This window comes from Zingiber officinale, chromosome 5B (genome assembly GCF_018446385.1).
Source record: "Zingiber officinale cultivar Zhangliang chromosome 5B, Zo_v1.1, whole genome shotgun sequence".
Lineage (NCBI taxonomy): Eukaryota > Viridiplantae > Streptophyta > Magnoliopsida > Zingiberales > Zingiberaceae > Zingiber > Zingiber officinale.
Window position 1 is genome coordinate 78,769,691 of NC_055995.1, and position 6,223 is coordinate 78,775,913.

Genomic DNA, 6,223 nt, shown 5'->3' on the forward strand with positions numbered 1-6,223 from the left:
ATGCATCCCTTGGAGCTTGGTTGGTGGAAAATTCTTCATCCTTTGGAAGTTCTTGTGCTTGGTCGAAACTTGAAGGAAGAAGGAAGAAGGTGCCTAGGTGGTTCTCATCTTGGAAGATCGTTGCCCACACAACGTCCGAGGTTAGAAGAGGAATACGGTAGAAGATCAAGAGATCTTTCTAAAAGGTATAACTAGTAATTTTTCTTTCCGCATCATACTAGTTATTTTTGGAAATAATACTAAATACAAGAGGCATACGATTCTAGTGTTTCGAATTTGTTTTTGATATAGTGTTCTTTTGTTTTTCTTTTCCTTGTGATTTGATTGTTCTTTTCGGTTGACCTAAAGTTATTTTAGGAAATTAAATATTAGCTTTCCTTAAAAGGTTTTGTCTAGTCGGTGGTGGTTGCTCCCATATCCAAGAAGGCTATGTGCCTCGCCACGTCAGTACTGGGAACCAATTTTGAAAATTAATATTTAATGGAATTAATAACTTAGGTGATTTGGATCAAACGTGTTAAGTTCCGCAGGAGATCCAAGTCAAAACCTAAAAGAACAAATAGATTAAGTTTTGGATCAAACGTGTTAAGTTCCGCAGGCGATCCAAAATTTAATTTAAAAGAACACATGGTAGCTATGAAAAGGTTCAGACCTTTGTACAAAATTTTTGTACAGTGGAACCTCTAGGTTTTCCGAGTAGCAACCAACACCGGTAACTTGATATTTTGGCAAAAAGTGGATACCACCGCTCGAAAATCATTCAGTGCTGGTCGGTCCAGAATGGCGTTGTAGGTTTAAGGCACATCCACCACAATGAAATTGGTCATCCGTGTCATCTTCAGCGGTTCTTCCCTGAGCGAGACGGTCAAGCGCAGTTGGCTGATCGGCAATACTTCATTGTCGATGAACTCGTAGAGTGGAGTCATCATGGACAGTAAGTCGTTCCGGTCAATTTGTAGCTGGTCAAATGCTTTCTTAAAGATGATGCCCACTGAGATTCCTGTGTCAACAAAGGTATGGTGAATAACTTAATTAACTATTACTGCTCGGATAATCAGGGCGTCGTCATGGGGGATCTCTACCCCCTCCAAATCTTTTAAACTGAAGCTGATCTCAAGTCCCTCGATCTTCTCCTTACTGCAGCCTACTGCATGAATTTGAAGTCGCCGAGCATGCAACTTTCTCGCTCTATTGAAATCACCGTCGGTCGGCCCTCCGGCGATCATTTCTATCTCTCTCCGAGTTGCGTTGCTCCTATTTTCTTCCTCCCGAGCCGAGGGTTGTCTTCGTTCGGCTTGCTCCCCAACTTGACTCGGATTGCTTCGTTGTTAAGCTGGATTGCGACATAGTTCGACCTCTGTCCTTTCACCTTCCCTCCGCCCAACTGATCAGCGCCTATATCTCCGATCGGGTGACGGTGTTTGATGATACCGCCTTCTCGGGCCAGTCTATTAGCTAGGTAACAGTCCCGAGTATTATGAGTCATCCACTGATGAAAGGAGCAAAACATTGGTGTCCATATTTTGCCCCTGGAGGTGCTTGGGCGTCTGAATCCAACATGTTGCACGACATGCGTCCTCCACTCATGTTGTTGAGTTCCTCCTGATCAGGGCCCTTTAGGAGGTTGATGGATGCTCGATTGACGCCGCTTGGACACCGTCGTTGGTTCAGCGTGTACCTCTTTATTCTTGATAGCCTGGACTTCTTCTACATTGATGTATTCATTGGCCCTTTTCTGTAGATGGTCAAAGTCCTTCGACGGCTTCCGGATGAGTGACCGGAAGAATTCTCCATCAGCAAGCCCCTGAGTGAAAGTGCTTACCAATACATCCGAGGAGATCATCGGAATGTCCATTGCCACCTGATTGAAGCACTGGATATATATCCTCAAGGCCTCTCGCGACCCTTGCTTCAGTGAGAATAAGTTCACGCTTGTCTTCTAGTGGCGGCAACTGCTAGCAAAATGATGTAAGAAGGCCGCTCAGAAGTCTTTGAAGCTATGCATCGAGCCGGTCGGCAAACGCTTGAACCAGTGTTGCACTGATTCGGACAACGTGGTAAGGAAAACTTGACATTTTACCCCATCCGTGCATTGGTGTAGCGTTGCCACGTTATCAAACTTGGTCAAGTGGTCATCGGGATCGGTCGTCCCATTATATTCTCCAATCGTCAATGGGGTGTAGTGCTTTGGCAGAAGGTCATTTAGAATCTCCTCTAAAAACTGTCGGTTGACTTGTTCGGGCGAGTCATCCTCCCTAGGTTTCCTTTGCTTGTGTTTCGAATGGGTGCCTCATCAGAGGATGATCCCCGATCTCTATCATCCTGGCCTCTCCCTTCTGCCTAGGTCCAAAACGGGCTCGTCGTAGGGGGGCTGGCACATGAGGTTCTTCCCTATAGGTGTCGATCGGCCTCTTTCCATTTGGGTCCCGATTGGAAATATGTCCCATTCGGTTTTCTTGTTCAGCCCGGTGACCTTCCGCGGAAGCTGCAGGCTCTTGTACTCTTCGTTTGATCGACGCATATTGCTGCTATTCCAATATCTTCGCCACTTGAGTCTGTATTAATGAGTCAAGATCCTCTCGCATCAACGTCATTGTGGTGAGTCGTCCAGCGTCTTCCATCTTCTTACTCGGATATAGGCTCTGTTCCCACATACGACGCCAAAATGATCCTATCCGAAGGCACGAAGCTAGAAAGCCGGGGAGGTGGGATTTCCGCTGACAGGATGAAGACCTCACTATCTGTAAAACAAAACCAAGACCAGGGAAGGGGTCCCTACGTTGGCCCTCCAACGCTCAAGTCAGAAATAGGAGAGGAAAAAGTGAGTAGTAAGGATCAAGAATTTTTCTCATGCCTTTCATCATACCTGGCATCCCCTTTTTATACCTTTTCGGGCGACTTTCTATATTCTCCTATTTAATATTATTGATTACCGACAAAAGATATCTTTGTCTTGTATTCATTCCATTTAATGATAAATAGAGTGTTTTATTTGGTTTTCTCCTCCCATTAATTATTCGTTATTTCCTCTCCTATCATTTTATCGATTCATTATATATAATGTCAATGCCTTTCTTCAAAGCTGGACAGGTGCCCCGCTCGTCTCGGGCTCCCGACCCACTTATCTTATTTTCTTGCCGACCGGTTAACTGTACTCGCTTACTTAGATGGCAGATCAAACAAGGGAACTTCCGATCGGCCGATGAACTACTTCCCCGATGCAGCTAAGCTTCGCTCAAGCCCTGGTATTGACCGCCTTAACTCTGACCTACACCGTGATGATTAACTCATGCCGGGTAGGCTCTTATCACCGTATCATAAGGGCTTAATTTAGGGTTAAGGACCAAGTAAATAACATGATATTAGGGTTAAGACCAACTCTTTATCTAAAAAATAATTAATTAATTAACATTGAATCTGAGATGAATATGATTCTATAAAAAAAAAAAATCACAGACAATATAAATAAATAAATAAAAATATACATAAAAACATCATGACTGTCAAAATTATAAATAAGCCAACTCGTTATCTAGAATTAACGGCACAGAAACACATAAAGTCAAAACAATGTCGACATATTAATGCTATTCCTCTTTTATTAATATTTTACCCGTCACCTAACTTTTATCAATTACCAAAAACAGGTATATCACTGAGGATAAATTTGATTCAAGTTTTAGTACATTTGATTCAAGTTATCATGTATAATTTTGATTATGTGATTATTAAATAATCACATAATTAAGATTATGGAGAATAAAATATAATCAAATATTGTTTGGTTCAACATAAGTTATGCAACAAAAACTTATTTGTTTGAAAATTTTAATGAATAACCTAGTTTAATATTTTACTATATTATCCTTAGTTACAAAACCAACTATATATATATTATTATTTTTATTTTTATTTTTATTTATTACTATTATTATTATTATTTAAACTTTATATTTTTTTTTTATTTTTTTCATGCTTTTCTTTATTTTTATGTTTTTTTTTATTTTTTTATTTCTTTTCGTTTTTTTATTTTTTTACAAAAAAATATTTTTTTATTTTTATGTTTTTTTATTTTTTTCCCTATTTTTTATGTTTTTATTTTTTTGTATTTTTATATATATATTTTTGTACATTTTTTATTATTTTTTAAAAAAAATTACATTTTTTTCTATTTTTTATGTTTTTTCTCATTTTTTACGTTTTTTTCCTAAAGCATCAAAAACTTATTTGTTTGAATATTTTAATGAATAACCTATTTTAATATTTTACTATATTATCCTTAGTTACAAAACCAACTATATATATATATTATTATTTTTATTTTTCTTTATTTTTATTATTATTGTTATTATTATTATTTAAACTTTATGTTTTTTGTTTTTTGTTTTTTGTTTTTTGTTTTTTGTTTTTTATGTTTTTCTTTTTTCCCTATTTTTTATGTTTTTTATTTTTTCCTATTTTTTAATATTTTTTACATTTTTTATTATTTTTTAAAAAAATTTACATTTTTTCTATTTTTTATGTTTTTTTTCTCATTTTTTTAACTTTTTTTCCTATTTTTTTTTATTATTTTTTTTTAAGTTTTTAATTTTATTTTTTATATTTTTCCTTTTTCCTTTACATTTTTATTTTTTATCACATTTTTCTCTTATTCGAGGGTATTTTGCGTACAAAAATTTCGTTAACCCCGGAATTAAGAAAAATCTCAGTTTTCCGAAGTTTTCTGATTCCGGGTTACATGTCCCTTTTACTGAGAATGATCGATTACATAGTAGGGTTTTGTTGATAACCTTGGATAGATAATCAAGGTTATCAAGGATAACCCTGAACTAAACGCACGCTAAAAATAAAGCCCTAAACTTTTTTTTATAGCACCAGCCATATATAGATTTTCTTGGTTTTTTTTATAAATTAATTAGTTAAATTAATATATTAATATTGTTCTATTAGGATAAAAAAACAAATTTACACTTTTAATTTAAAAAAAAAATATTCAAAAATATGCTCTAATTGAGGATCTTAACTCATCACAATGTTCACTTTATTCCATCTTTATATAATAACTGTTTAAAAAAATATAAATCCAGTTAATCATAGGTGATTACGATTCTATATAATTTTTTCATCAATAATCAGAATAAATCAAGAAGTACTCACAGTGGACAATAGACGAAGTTTATTTTAGAAGTTCAACATCTATTAATTATGCACCCTTTTAAAGAAAAAATTGAGAGTAGCTTGTTTATAATATCCCTTAATTGGTGTAATGGTCGACTAGTTATATCCCAGAAGTAAAAAAGGATCCTAATCACCCAACGTCACCACACTAGTTCAAACTTTGAAGAAAAAAATAATAATTTAATCGGTGAAATTGTTAATGGGTGCAATCGAGCTACGAAGATTTTCGCTATCACTGATCTCCATCCATGGGCGGAGCTAGCACAGGCCCAGTGTGGGCAGCTGCCCACACTGAGTCAGGACCCACTTAAAAAATATTATTAACACAACTTAGGAAAAAAAATAGATGATGCAGATGACACAAAAAAAGAATAAGCGCTTGTTCATTTTGTCTTGTTACAACAATATTTGATGCATGTTAATAACATTTTTTGCAATCCCAAATTCTTTATAAAATTTCATTGCACTTCAAATACATTATTGAACAAAAACATTAATTTTTTACATTTTTTTTCTATTGCAGGACCTAGACACCGAAACCACCCTTAATTTTATGATTCTCTCATCTAGTATTTGTTTTTTTCCTAACTAAACAGCATAACAAACATATGTAGTATGCCGAAAGCAAGATACATGTTAATACACTTCTTTTCTTGTTGTGTTTTCCATACAAGTATAAGAAAAAAAATTAGGCAGATGATGCAAAAAAAAAAAAATTAGCCAGATGATGCAAAAAGTTTTTAGTAAGATACACGACAACATGACTTGTAATGTGGAGAGCTTTAGTTGTATTGGGTTGCTGTCGAAACTGGACGAGGCACCCTCCGCAACATGTCCGTCAATGGTAGTTGCAATTGCCTACACTAAATTGATATCCTAGCTCCGCCCTTGTCTCCATCGACGTTGGCAGTGATGCTTTTACCAATTCATGAATCAATTAATCGATGAGGGCAGTTGAACTTAATAACAAATTAAAAGAGATAATGGATCGTAAAACTCTTTGTTAAAGGGCAAAGTATGCAACGCCATACATAATTCACGTCAC